Source organism: Pholcus phalangioides, unplaced genomic scaffold (genome assembly GCF_987345545.1).
Source record: "Pholcus phalangioides strain wild (caught in Gottingen) unplaced genomic scaffold, Ppha-v1.0 ptg000017l_1, whole genome shotgun sequence".
Taxonomy (NCBI): domain Eukaryota; kingdom Metazoa; phylum Arthropoda; class Arachnida; order Araneae; family Pholcidae; genus Pholcus; species Pholcus phalangioides.
Genome location: NW_028301610.1, coordinates 18,392,760 through 18,408,847, shown reverse-complemented (window position 1 = coordinate 18,408,847; position 16,088 = coordinate 18,392,760).

Here is a 16,088-nt window from a genome sequence, read left to right as displayed (position 1 = left end):
TAATTGGTTCTCCAACATCATTCTCATCAAAATTACCTAATAAATAAAGTTGAACAGATATTAAATTATGCTGCAAATTGATAATAGACATTTGGAGGTGTAACGTCCTAATCATGTGGATTTCATCTTGAAATCCATAATCACAGCGGAATTTCGGGGTTAGTGAGCATAATTTGCATGTAAACCAAAAAACTTGTATATCAAAATACATTTCCTTCATGAGAAATAATGTAAACTCAAATTTGTTCTACAGCAGTATTCTTCACACCAGCTGTGATTCTTTCCAAAGATAACGTGCAGATTGATTTATTCTATATTATTGTGTTTTTATTTATTTTATATTAAAATCTAGTATTACAGAATGATACAAGAGAGCTTGGGCTTCACTTCAGGGAAGTGTCCTTGGCCCCATACTTTTTTCACTTTTTATCGATAAACTCGATCAGGGTATCGATGGAATTACTAGCAAATTCGCAGATGATGTGAAGCTAATGGGGGTAATCGGGAATGAAAGCGATAGGGAGTTGCTCCAGACCAACTTAAACAAGATTGCAGCATGGGCAAATGAATGGAGCATGACGTTTAGCGTAGATAAGTGCATGGTCGCTCATTTTGGTTCGAACAACCCACGGTTCTCTTACGAGTTGAATGGTGTCACTATCCCGGATGCAACTAGAGTCACCAATTTGGGAATTCTCATTGACGAGCGACTTAAGTTTTCTGAACATTGTTCAGCGGTTGTCAAAAAATTGAATAGAATGCTTGGTCTCATTTTCAAAAAGGTCTCTTCGCGTTCTCCTAAAGTCATTCTTCCGCTTTTTCGAGGCTTAGTTCGTCCTGGACTGGAGTATGCTGTAAGGTTTTGGAGACCATACCTACAGAGGGACATAGACTTGGTTGAAGGGGTGCAGAGAAGAGCTACGCGTGTCCTTATTGGCACACAGGGCTTGAGTTATGAAGAAAGACTTCATTTTTTGAATATGTTTGCATTGGATGAACGCAGGTGTCGAGGAGATATGATCGAAGTGTTCAAAATTTTCAATGGGATGGATAGGATGGACCATGAACTTTTAGTACACCGCCAATCGACTGCTTTTACAAGGGGACACCAGTATCGATTGGTGAGGGACAATGCAAGGTTATGGTGTCGCAGGGAATTTTTCTCCAATAGGGTTGTTAATAAATGGAATGGCTTACCCCCGGAGGTAGTGAATTGTAACACAATTGACACGTTTAAAAAGAAATACGATAAACATGTTGGGGTAAATCGAGAAGCTATCCATTCTTAGAATAAGACAACCATAAGTATTCTTTATGGGCATTGTATAATATTTTATCATGTGTATATATTGTTTGTAATTTGTGTTAATTGCATTTTTAATTGGGTTGCTGTATTTTTGAAACATATGACAACCATATTTTTATGGGCATCTTTTTATCAGCCACCTCGTTGGGCATTTTGCCTGTTGTGGCATTGTATTTGTATTTGTATAGGCTCAGAGAGGGTCTCAAATCATACAAGAGGAACCAAAATGACAGGTGCAACCATTGAACTTGATCACATTTATAAAAAAATAAGCTAAAATAGAAATACTAAAAAAAAGAAGCTTAAAATTAACTGCACTTACCACTAGAAAGCCTTGGAAGAGTTTCACATTCATTCCTGTAAGAGTGGAGGGGGATAAATATAGCAAACTTTACGAAAACAAATAGTGTCCATTACAAAATATTAGATGAAAACAATCATTTTCAACAAGTTGCAATAAGTAAAATAAAAGTTATTTTTTTAACAAGTTAATAAAAAATAAACAAGTTACAACCGACTGATTCATACAGGACTTGGGGGGGGGGGGGTGTGAATCACCTAGGGGCATAAGCTTTCCACTGCTTGCAGCCTTCAATTTGCAAGACAAATAATATGCTTCAATGCCATCATAATGTGGAGCAAAACCTTGAGATCCCGGCAGACTGCAAACAAACAAATACACTTATTTATGGTCTAATTCTATAAACCAATAAGTTTTTGCTCTTTCTCAAACAAGCAAGAAAAGATAAATCATGGACTCTTAACAAACAAACTGGACCAGATACAATGTGATACTGTAATACAATAAATCACCAACAAACTTACACGTTTGTCCCAGTAAAGCTGGAAAAATATTCCTGCAGGAGCGAACAAAGTTTCATAATTGACTTGCTGTATTGTTGGGGATTGAGCATCCGAACTGAAAAACCTTTCTGTGGAAGAAAAAAAAAGACACATGGAACAAACTGGGATAGTACAGTGCACAGAAGTTAAGACACTTCTGCTGAACGAACACTTCAAATTCACTGTTAATTACAAAAAACCTAAATTATTGAATATATAATGAAGATTATCAGATCCCCTTCTAAAAATATTATTTGAATACCCAAAATAGTGCTGTAATTTGAAATGAAAATAAGTTTTTGCAAAAAAGAGAGAGATCAATGTTCACAAAAGTTTAGACACAATAAAAAATCTTTGCGATTGGTCGTCCACATATGCAAATTCTCTACTAATGATGTCATCACTATTCAGTATTTATGTTATAATATCAGTTATTTGAGATGCTGTGAGCTATAACGAGCAGTTCTGAAAAAGTAAACAGAATATGGAAGTTAAAATTAGAAGGGTAGACTATTTCAGAAATTGCAGTTCTCTCACAATCTTTTAAAATGTCTGTCCACAGAGTATTATCTGGAGATGGAAATATATAGTGAACAACACACCAATCAGGAAGGCCACGCATTATAGATAAAGGAGATGACAAGAATCTGAAGACTGGAATCTACACAAAGGATGACTGTGCAGCAATTTAAAAGCTTGTCTGGACTCTCAGTGTGCGAATGGATACAATTCGTGAATGTATATGGGGAAAAAAGTATGGTATTATTTCAAAAATTATAAAAAAAATCAGCTTGTGCATAAACACAAAGATTACAAAGGGCTGACAAGTGTGTGCCATATGAAGCCAAATTAGTTATTTTAAAAGATGAGAAGAAGCGAGACTTAGATGGGTCAAATATTGGAGATAATATTTGCATGATTTGCGCAAGGAAACAGACTAATTGTAGTCTTATGCTGGGATTACACTACAATAAAAGTTTAACCGGTTGAGCGGTGAAAGGTTTTTCGATTTCTATTTGAAAAATGGCGTGAGGTTATACGGAAAAATACTTGTAAAGTGGCGAAGCTTCTTTATCTCAAGTAGTGCTATCCCCCCATCAAACATGCAGGACAACAGAGAAGGCGTGGTTGGTGGGGTCCATCCAAGTGACAGGTTGGCTACACCTATTCCTAAGTGATCCTATTCTTTACTAATACACACTCAACTTCAGTACCTGTTCTTTTGTTACAGTATTGGCTATTTTTTTCTCCCTGTCGTGGTGACAGAACATATTTAGAAGTTCATTTTTCCTATTGCTGTGGAACCTCGCTAAAATGACACTTGATACAACGATATTTTTCAAGTATTGTTTGGAAATGTCTATACTCTAATGTTAATCGGCTGCCTCTCGATATAGCGATAATCCCTCTACAGCGATGTTTTTTTCTTAGTCCGCAGACAATCGTTATATCGATGTTTCACTGTATGTGTATTGTACTTTTCTCACTAATTTATTGGCGAAAAGAAGCGTTTATATTCTGTAAATGCATAGCAACACTATAACGGGGTATTGGGATTACGCAACAAAAGTTTTCTTTTCTTCTTTATTTAAAAAAAAATATTTAAGCCCGTTCTGAGTCTACGTAGAGTTTCACAGCGTTACAATCCTTTATAATCGCACTTCCTTGCAATTTTTTCGTTGCTCTTTCGCTGACGTTGCATGCGACTTATCATTTTGTGGTATCACTAAAGTATCTTAGCACATTTTATCCGAGCTGTGTGATGCACTTTCCCAATGCATACTTTTCAGTTTAATCGAATAGCTTTCTCACAAGGGAAAAAGCTGCACAGTTTTAAACAGTATAGGAAATCTATGAAAGCAACACACATTATGTGTGATAAGGCACAATAATATACATATATGGCGTACCTTGAATTTCCTAGAAAGTTGAAAATAACAGTAGTCTATGATTTTAATTACATAAACATCGATATTATATCTTATGAGTAAATTTGAAATATGAAATGAATTGGAAAAAATACCTTCGTTTTTATTTAATCTATTTATACAACACGAAATGATTTATACTTCACATATAAAAAACTAACTGATTATAAAATATATTGATTTTATGTGTATATGGAAGGAAGCAATATTATGATGTATTTAATACATGCCATTAATAATTTAGGATACATTATAAATGCAAGCGTTTTAAAAGCCTATTTGAGCCTCGTTCAAAGTTGAGCCAATGTTCAGCAACGCGATGTATCTTACAGAATTTTTTTTTTCCTTTTGATGAAATTTACTTTCTTTGATGATATACTGACCAAACAAAAATAAAAGGTAACAAAAGAAATGGAATATTTGTCAAAATTGTAATTGAATTAACGATAACAACTGCTTTTCAGGGTTTATCTCAATGTAGTCGGCTGAAGTTGGTTTTCTGTGGTTCCCAACTTCAAGGCGCAAATGCGAGCCGATCTCCCCGTTAAAAAGTCTCGCCACAGAGAGCAACAGTCCTACAACGGTAAATCATTCAACCATAACACTTCACTCATAGTTAGTAAAACTGGGGACAGATGACAGCACTACACATAACAAGCATTACACAGAAACAAACTATACGTCAGGTTGCACTACACGTACACTCCCGCATTTACCGATTCGTTGGGGGGTTCCGCGGGGGGGGGCATGTGGGGTGTAGCAGTAGTAGGTAGGGGCTCGGGGATCCATGATGTTCTTAAGTCAGCCACCTCGTTGGGCAATTTGCCTGTTGTGGCGTTGTATTTGTATTTGTATTTGTATTTAATGCCACGTTCAGTTGGTCACATATAATTGAATTTTTACGCTTTGCGTAAATTGCATGTGTTATCATAGGATTCTATAAACAAATTTGAAGAAAAAAACCTGCATACATACACACATACGCAGTTGTACCCGTTTATAACGAAGTTAGAAAAAACAGCAAATGTATTCAATATACGAGAATTTCATTATATCTGTACCAGCTTGGAAAATGATACGATTAAGCAAATAACACATTTTGCATGAACGATACGCATTTTTCAGTAATCTGAACATTCTCAAAATAAATAGATTAAAATAATGCCTTTTAATAAAGATTAAAAATTTAATTGATGAGATAATAACATTCCATATGAACAAATATGTGCCGATTATTATTTTTCTTGGTATGATTGTAAATGTCAAACGTATTGCGTTTAAATCATTTTTGCCTATAAGCATGCAAAATATGTCTTTTATTTTAGTAAGTGCGTAAACACCGAACAGTTTTTGGTCTCTTTTTTTTAAATCATTCAAAGAGAATGAAAGAATTATACAAAAGTAATTATATTCTCAAATCCGGACCACAATCATCCCATTCTTTTTTGCATGCATTGTATGTATTACGAAAGCTACTATATATATCGATTAGCTTTGTGTATCAAAATTAGGCCTATACACAGCATAGGCGTTCTCAGAATCTTCTCAAGAATGGTGGAGGGGGGGTCAAATTTGTTTTCTTCTGAAGGGGGGGGGGGGAGTAAAGTTTTTACTGAAAAATAACGCTATAATATCGGCCAAAGCTTGAAACCCAAACCCCCTTCTCCCCTTTTCATACGCCAACGAAACATTCTGTACTTGGGGGAATCGTTTCATGCCTTGACGCTGCTCAGAAAACATGTCAATTTCAATATTATTTTTCACAAACCGACATCTATGATTTTTTTCTTTCAAATTTCACATAAAAAAGAAAAAATTCTTGCGTAGTAAAAGAAATTAAGACGTCGGATAAAACAGTAGATTTTGCTTCCAAAGACAAATTAAACATGCAGCACAATGTTTCAAAAAGGCCACATCACATACGTTTTCAAATAAAGAAAGTCTTGGTTTTGACGTATACCGCGTACAAGCTATTTCTTTATAAAATTCTTTGGTAGGGAGCAATTCACATAGACTATTATTGCTTTCAAAAGAGAAAAAAAGTCTTTCTGATCTTTATATGGATCTCTAAGATATCGATATACCGATTCCTTTGATCGTCAGAGTTGCTGTCGCTAACCATAGTTATAAATGGTCACAATTATCCAAACAATATGTCAACGTGATGATGACCCTAAACCATAAGAATCTATACATGGGGGCCGGTCAAAGCAGAAAATTTGGACATTGGCTGGGCAAACCCGGGGCAAGTGCGCATTTTGGCGCCCCCTTGTAATGTTGAAGGTAAGGTTTGAGAATGAAATTTGCACCCCCCCCCTCTGGTCCAGCGCCCAGGGCACGAGACCCGCCTGCTTTCCCCTACTTGTGGCCCTGCTATTATGTGTGTATATATATTTATTTATTTATGCAGACCAAGAAAGAAATATCGTTGTATATTGGTTCTCGTTATAACGAGAGGCAACAATTTGACATTATAGTAGTGACATTTCCGCACAAAACTTGAAAAAAATATCATTGTTGAAGGATTTATTGCTTATTGTTGTAGCGGGGTTTCACTGTATTTCAAAAATTTGCAAAATATAATTAAAACATGTAAAAAAAATACAGCTATTGTGTATTAACAAATAGCACGAAATATTATGCAAGTCTCAAATTAAATCTATATACATATAACTCAGAATAAATTCTAAAAAAAAATAAATTCTGGAAAAAAATTTAATTTAAATTTCATCTTCCAGTCAATAAACTTTTTTGTTGGATTTTAGTGGATTGTATACGTTTATTTATGTGTTTATATACAGTGAAATCTCGTTACAATGACACTCGATACAACGATAAATCCTACTACAACGATATTTTTTCGTCTTATTTAGCAATGCCTATAGCCTAATATTAAAGTGCTGCCCCTCGATATAGCAATAATCCTTCTACAACGATATTTTTCATGGCCCAGAGAATATCGTTATATCGAGATTTCACTGAAAAATTAAAATAAAAAAAACCAATATTTTTCAGAAATTTTTTTTCGTACAGCTTCACATGTTGTGAATATAAGTGGGGAAAAAACAGTTTCCCCTCCTTGGAAAGATAAACAGTTTCTCTCTCTCTCTCTCTGTACCACCCCTCCCAAAATTCCATTCTAACAATCTAGCACATTCTTACTTTCAAGTTACAAGTAAAAAAGCCACACCTTATTCTGTACAGACGGTATTTATTGTGATGGTCTACAACCAATTCATTGTACTGTTCAACCGAGCGCTTCATTCATTTGAAGGATTAGGAGGCGTTGAAGGTGTCAGTCAAGGTACAATAGGTCAAGGGGGAAGGAACAGGTCTTCCATGACCCATGTATTCGTCACCACCCCTCAAGGATTGGAAAAAGTTTGACCCATATATTCATTCGTCATCACCACTCAAGGATTGGAAACATTATGACCCATATATTCGTCATTGCCACTTGACTGGTTAATACAGGTTCTTTTATAAAACTTGAAAAATGCCATAAATAAGCGCATTGGTTAAATTGGAGCAAATGTAATTGATGCGATTATTGGTTGTTTTTCTTAAGTTTTATAAGGACTTTTATCGAATTTTTATAGTGTAATTCTGGCCTTAGACAAGGTGATGGTTTACACTGATGGTTTTGGCTACATTCTACTGCAATGGACATCTATCGATAGCCTCTCAGAGGTCACCAAAATGCTCAGCATTACCTACAGACACTACAAAATGATCTATTACTCTGGTGAACCTGTAGTTGGTCTCTGCGAGTTCCAGCAAGATAATGCAGGCAGGCCCTAGTCATGTAGGCAGATCATGCAAAAGCCTAGTTTAATAACCAAAATATTAAAGTTTTTACTGGGCAACATGTGGCTCCATCTCAAACCTGTTTAGAATCTTTAAGGCATTTTGTCAAGAGGTTTATGAAAATAATTGATAGTATTCCTCTGCAAAAGATCTTGGAGCTTCCGTTGAGATTTATTGGCATAGTTTTGGGTTGCAGATAATGCAAGAACTAATTTCTTCATAGAAATCTGCATTAACTTACTTATTAAGGAAAAGGGACATCTGACCAGATTTTAGATAATTTTTATTTTGCTGAAAATTTGACTTTGTCGAAACTTTTGTGTTGATTGTTTATATGCTATTTTTGTTTATTTTGTCATTATGTTGCCTATAAAGAGTATAGTCTAGTTTTATAAATTTGAAAATAGAGAAAATATTCACCCTATCAAGTGGTAATTGATTTGTGATTTTGCAATCAGTAGCTTTCGGATACTTTATGTGATCCCAACTAGTATCTAAACTTTTGTAGTGCACTGTATTCGCTTCAATATCTCAGAGATGGGAAGTGGGGTGTGTTTGGTCTTCAAAGGTGCACTGTATCAAATACAGTTATGCATTGCAATCAAACAAATTAATCATAGCCTAATTGCGTAATTCTAAGAGTTAATTTTTGGCTTTTGCGGCTAATTCAAAGTTCCTATGATAAATGTGATATCTTCAAGACACATGTTATAGTTCTCTTTATAAGCTGTGTTTCAGCTGTTAATTTTTATGCAGAGATATCTTGACTTACAAATCTTTTGGTTAACAAAGATTTTTTTTTCAACTTTGGCTAAAGAACCTTTTTATTTATATGTATGCACAACCTAAAAGTACTTCCATACTAATGAGTGAAGAGACATGGAAATGCATAATATCTCCGTGCACATAACACAAAAATTTCAGAAAGGGAAAGATAATATCAAGAGGAAAACCCTCTATTATTCATATAGAAGAAAACAATTACACTATAATCCGCCCAAACCAAAGGATCATATGCTCTTCCATCATATTCTTGGACAATCTTCTTTCCATCCTCATACTTGACAATATCAATGTTTGTATTGAACTCCAAGTGCTCCTGAATGAAAATTATATTTAAAAAAAAAACATGCACAATATCAATATTATGTGCTTAACAAACTATAGCATTTCGATGCCATTTAAATTGAAAGATCATCTGTTCTAACAAAACATTTGAATATAATTTCTAGATGTAAAAACTAGAGTTTGAAAACATGCAGAAAGGTCTCAGCATATATGATTTCCTTCCCACATCACCTAAAATTCAAGCAGAAAGAGGGCATTTAGAGGATGTTATTTTCACAATGCACCGATGTCTATATTGCAGGAAGAAAGACGTCCTATCTTTCACGGTAAAATACGAGCGCCCTCTGATGATGTGTACAGAGCTGAGAGATGCAGACGTCGACGTGTACGTGGATGAGACCAGACGTGGCCTCCTACACTGACACTTTTGTTTTATTGTTTTGTTTCTCATTTTAATCAAGATCAACATAATAAACTGTCTTAGTGTCCCATTAAATGTGTCTATAGTGATCATTCCCCACATTTGGGGGCTCAGCCGGGGCCCGCCCTTTCAACCCAACCATCCCCTAGATAAATGACGAGTGTAGTAAATTTTGTAGACGAAACGAAAATCTAGTGCTATTCTGCGTATATGTGTGCATCTCTGGATTACTTGCAGACTTTTTGTTTTCATCAGACGGGGTGAGTTCTTTTTCTCATACTGGAGATTTCTCTCAGAGAAATTCCATCCATTGCTCAAACTCTAGAAAAACTCAAATCAAATTTGAGAAATCATCAATCATAAAGCTCTTGAATGACATCATTTTTGACGAACCCTTCGATCGAAGCAGCAGAAAAAAGCTTTGAACTTTCAAGAGATTTCCTTTTAATGTTGATGTTCCTGAAAGAAAAAAAATAGTCCTAGAATCATTTGATTTGTCCCAGTTAATTTCAGTCGGAAATGCCCAGCATTTGGAAATCCCAGAAACAAAGGAACAGATTTGCGACGAAATTTTTAATTTTTTGTCGAATGTGCAAGACTTTCACAATTGTGAAAGTCTAAAGCATCCAGAAGTCTTGGTTTTACAATTCGTAATAGTAAGCTTTTTCACAATGTTGAAACTATTTTGTTACTTTTCAATTCCTATGTTCGATCTATTTTGGAATACTGTAGCATAATTTAGAATCCTCATTGCTTATTTAATATAGTTAAAATTGAACGTGTTCAAAACAGGTTTTTACGCTATGTATATTTTAAGAAACATCAGTCATATAATCACTACTTACCAAACAAAATTACTTCGCTCATTGTTCTGTTATGATTCCCTTGAAACTCGCCGTCTCAAGGCCCTTACTAGGTTTTTTGTAAAAATTATTCACTCTGATATTGATGCACCTGACATTCTAAACCTTATTACTTTTTATTGCCCACGAATCAATCTTAGATGTCGTAATCTTTTTTATGTTCCTCCATATCGTTCTGATGTTTTGAAAAATTCTGTACCGATTTCTGAGATGCAGTAATACTGATGTATATTTTTAAACTTTGAATTTTGTATATACATGTTTTTCTTGTATTCATATATGCAAATTGTAACTGGGCTTTTGCCTGTAGTTTGTATTTAAATAAATAAATAATAGTAGTAATAATAATTCTTCAGAGGAGGACAGTGATGACACCGCCGAAACCTCCATATCGCAGGCTTCAGTTGATGAAAAGAAAAAAGAACACCCACTCCACCCCACCACATATCCACCCTCACACTAAGCAGAACAGAGACTCGTTCACCCCACGGGATCCCTTGCATGTAAACAAAAATGCTGTAGTGACGAGAATTCCGAACCCTCCCTTCGAAAATCATCATAGCTGTCAAGACGGAAGTTATTGGCTGGTTTTGAACGACTTGAAAGAGACGATGAGGTCTTTCTCGGGGAAAGATACATATGGTGTGAATGCTTTCATAGGGGACGTGGAGGAGAATTTTTCTCTTTTTCCTTCCCTAAACGAACAACAAAAAATCATGCTCGTAAAACGAAACCTTGTAGGCCTCGCGAAAATGTTCGTCCAGTCTCAAAGAGGGCTAACGACATGGAAAGCATTAAAGGGAGCACTACTTGAGGAATTTAGCATGAAGATAAGCAGTGCCGAATTGCACGGACGACTTCAACAACGGAAAATGTGTCCATCATGAACCCTTTCAGAAAATTTTATAGCTGTTCGAGAATTAGCTAGCCATGGCAATGGTATTATCGATGATGCGTCGATTATAGAGTATTGTATAAACGGTATTTCTGATTTCCCAGCAAATAAATTTCTACTCTATGGGTGCCAGACGATTGCCGAATTCAAAACAAAATTAATGATGTATGAAAAAAGAAAAAGTCTTTAATGAAACAAGCCGTAGCCGATCCTCGAGTGTATTTCATCATTCAACTAACGATGCTAAAAATTCTCATAATATAAACAATTGGTTCTGCAAGCGTGACCCAAAATTAAGCAGTCAAAAGCCAAACCCGAGTTTCGAAAACTTTCATACACCAAGGCAATCAAAGCAGATCACATGTTTTAATTGCAATGGAAATGGTCATATTTCTAGACTATGTCCAGAGAAACATCGAGGACAAAGTGTATTTCCTGTTCCGAATTTGGTCATAAATCTGACGCGTGTCCACAAACCATCCAAAAATTCTTGCATGATGCCATTGACATAAATAATACCTACCAAGCTACTCTGCTAGATAAAATGTGCAAAGATGTTTGAATCATGGGTGAAAAAATAAAATGTTTAGTTGATACAGGAAGCCAAATGACTCTCATGAAAGAAAATGCATGGATCCATCTGGGATCACCAAAGCTAACAACGAATATTAGTGTTCTAACTGGATTTGGTCATTCACAAATCTGTGTCATTGGTTCTTTTCAAACGACGCTTTCCATTGACGATCAGAACCTTACTGCTCAGATACACGTTGTGGCAAATCCTTCCATGACATTAGATATTATCTTAGGATGTGATGTTATAAACCAAGCCGAACTCACTATTACACCCGATGGTGTGATATTTTCCAAGCTTCAGAAGCAGACGTCTGACGATGTACATAAACCACTCATTTATTCGATACTTGAAGAAAACCCTAAAATTGACATTTCACCCTTGGTCTCAAAAGAAACCCAAACTGATGGTGACCAATTATTTCCACCTGATGTGCCTACTAAACCCGAAACTGTGAATGCTGAACTTTGCATCACGGTCACAGACGACAAACCAATGTGCCATTCTCCCAGACAACTACCTTTCATCGAACGTGATATTGATGAGGAACAATTCTTCAATTTGCTTGAAGACTATATTGATGAGAAAGAGATGAGTCCTGTGTGTGATAAGCTGGTTGCACATATGGTCAACATAGATGACGAGAAGGTGGTGAAACATTCAACAGAGTCCACCGTCACGGAAGCTAAACCTGATAACAACATTAATGATGAAGGTTGTTGCTGTTTCTTTTCTCTAGTTGCCGAATTGATGCATTGGACAGATGTGAAAGAAAGTGCTATAGTGTTTGTGTCACTTCTGCTATCATCTCTACAATATTTTTCATATATAAGTGTTGCAGCATACCTCTTCTTTGCAGTTTTGGCCGTCACTATGTCTTTTTGGACATCCAACAGCGTTCATCAAGCTGCCCGAAAACCTAATAGAAAGACTGCCAAACCGAGTAGTTTGCATCCCCATCAAAAAGACGATACCCCTTTGAACACCTACAATATCAATCACCTTGGACATCTGCCGACGTTCAACAAAAACTCCAAACATATGTCAAAGGTTAGAAAGACGCATAACTATCGTAGAAGACCTAATCAAATACAAACTGAAAGACGTTGTCACAATAATATGAATATTTGACTTTTTGATTTTATTTTATGTGTATACGTTTTTCTGCTTTCTTTTCATTTTAATGCCATTGATTTTTTTTATTTATGATCCTATTGATTTCGTATATCCATGAATAATAGATGATTATTATGATTATGAGCGTATTATTTCATGATTAGGCGTATTATCATTTTTCAATACACGTGTAATTTTGAAACTTACGAAATATTTTTTTTTTGTTTGTTTATGTACATATATTTTTTTCTTTCAGCGTGTTTTCTGTTTTTCAATAATTTTTCTCATTTGATGTGTTTTTGTCGCTGACTTTCATTTTTACGTGTTTTTAATTTTTAGTTATGAGTCAATATCTTTTTTTTTTGTTTGCGGATGTGCGTAGTGGTTATCATTTCTAAGATGTCTTTTTATTATAATTATTATTGCCGTTTAGCCGTATTATGCCGAATGTTTTTAATTTTTTTTTTAATTATTTTTCCTTGCAAGTTTGTCTATTTGCTTATATGTATGTACATTATATGTATGAGTATTGCACATGCGAGGGCGCATGCTACAGACCAGCATGGCTGATGTAGGAAGGAAGACATCCTATCTTTCACGGTAAGATACGAGCACCCTCTGACGATGTGTACAGAGCTGAGAGACGCAGACGTCGAAGTGTACGTGGGTGAGACCAGACGTGGCCTCCCACACTGATGTTTTTGCTTTATTGTTTTGTTTCTCATTTTAATCAAGATCAACATAATAAACTGTCTTAGTGTCCCATTAAATGTGTCCTATAGTGATCATTCCCCACAATATTGTATAGCAGGGTTTTTTTTTTTTATCAAAGAAATGTACATATACAAACAAAGACAACTATTTGGTACTAACAAACTAAAGGTTTTCAACCTTTATTAATCTTTAGAAGTTATATACTAAAAAGAGCTCTGTGGGAGCCTTTTTTCAGTACATAACTTCTAAGGCAGAGCCCCAAAGACCCTTTTTTGTTACTAAGATATCAAAAAGTTATTGATTTATTTCAGTTTACTCAAGTGGCCACAGAGTTCTTGGGTCGGAAGTGCACACAGAGCCCTAAGGGCTTAGTGGGGGGGGGGGCACCAGTTAGAAGCCGCTGTTGTACAGTAAACTCAATTTAAAAAATTGTAGCTGACTATATACAATGCTTTCCCAATTGAATGCACTATACACTATATTAAATGTCCACTTGTATATTTTCATTTCATACAGTTACTACAAACACTCAGCAGCTCACTGTTTTGATTTCAAGTCGGTAAATATAATATGCATCACCCTGTATATAACATGGAAAAAAGTATATTTCGGTAGAATTTGAACAAAGATAAAGTGCCCCAAAGGGTTGAAAACTGCTGCTTTAAAAACTAAGCAGTAAAAGCTGATGTTTAGAGGAAATATTGATGTACATTAAGCTTTCAAAACTCCAATAACCCAGTTAAAATGTTTTTAATTATAATAACCTTCAAATTCTAAACCTTAAATATTTGAAAAGATCAAGTTTCTGAAAAATGCATCATATTATATCAGTAAATAACACCACACGGTATATAGAGTTTAGAAAATGTAATATTAGGGGAACAAAAACATAACTCAAAAGCCTAACAGCTGTAAATAAGAGACTGTGCATCAACTCATGACAGATAAGCTGACAAAAAAAAGAGATAAATTACAAGTAAAAATGGAGATTAAAAGTATAGCACCTTTTCCAATATTTTGCTGAACTCATCACAGCTAAACAAACCATCATAATGACTTGGCTTTCTTACTAAATAAAGGTGTTTTTTCTCCTATTCATCTCTGCAATTAACAAGTCAATGTAATTCAGCATACAAGACAAATTTCAAAAATACATATTCAATGCTTTAGCTGTAAAATGATACATTTATTGAAACAACACTTTACGAGTCCCAATTTAAGAGTATCTCTGCTAACAAACACCTCGATTTAGGAATTTTTTAGCAAACAGATTTTTTTAATGATTTTTCTTTCTTGGCAAACGAATACAGATTCAGCTAACAAACATTTTCATTGATATGGATGCACATGCTAACAAACAGCTGAGTCATAAGCTGAATTTTAGTACCAATAATCATCAGAATTACTGTCACTGGAGCCTGATAAACTCATGTCCACCTCAGAATCTTTTTCCAGATGTACTTCCACTTCAAAAGAGTAGTGGGGCTTTTTGAACCAATGCATGTAAAATGAAACATTTGGTTAACATAGAATGCATTAGAAAACTAAAAAGCCTATGTTTTTGAAACACATTTTTTCAGTGCAAGACTTAGCATCAAACTGAATGTATCAGACACAGAAATGGGCTGACCAAATCACAAATGAAATAATGGGGACATCTATGAACTCGACTGGGTTGTGTCAACACCAGCTTCATAACGGTTGTGTACACACAGTGTAAAATAAAAATTATCTTCAGCACCTTATTTTCTTGTAAATTCTAATTCATCCAACTTTGAAGCTGTTCATTTTAATGTTTGGTCCGTTTTTGTCTTTTTTAAAGCACTCCTTAGTATTTAAAAAAACCTTAAATTTTTGGCAGTACCTGGAGCGGATTCAAGGATTTTTCACAGAAACTTATGGGAAATCTTTGGCTCACAAATTATCTTTGTTTGCCGATGTATCACTGTATTTATGATAAAATAGTTGCATATAGTGAGTATATACAAATTCTAATGGCAAATGAATTTCAGCACATCATATCCTTCTACTATATCTGGAGAACCAAACTGTATGTTACAAAATGTGATATTAAGAATTTTATTGTCCCAGATATTCAAAAATAAAAACCACTTCATCACCATTGTTTTGCAAAACAAGAAAGGGACATGAGGGGAGGGTGCTTGTGCTCCAAAAGATATTCTCTTCCTTTCTTGGACTACATCACTGTTCAGGAACACAGAGTGAAATTTCAAGTTACTTTAAAAAATTAAAATGTTACACGATAATATTTTTATAATATAAAATTTATTTTTCTGTCTGTGTGTATGTTCTCTATACAAATCTACAATTTTGAATCTATCATCACCAAATTTTGCATATATACCAAACGAAACCCGACTTGAACAACAGGCTACTATAAAATTTGTCAGAGCTGGGAAAATGCCTGAAATGGGCAAAAACCTGTCAGGCAACAATGGTTCCTGAGCCCCAACAATCACTTTCGGAATGTTTACTTTGGTTACCGTGGTTCCCTAGCAATGCATCTCAGACATGCATACGTCCTTACAGTGG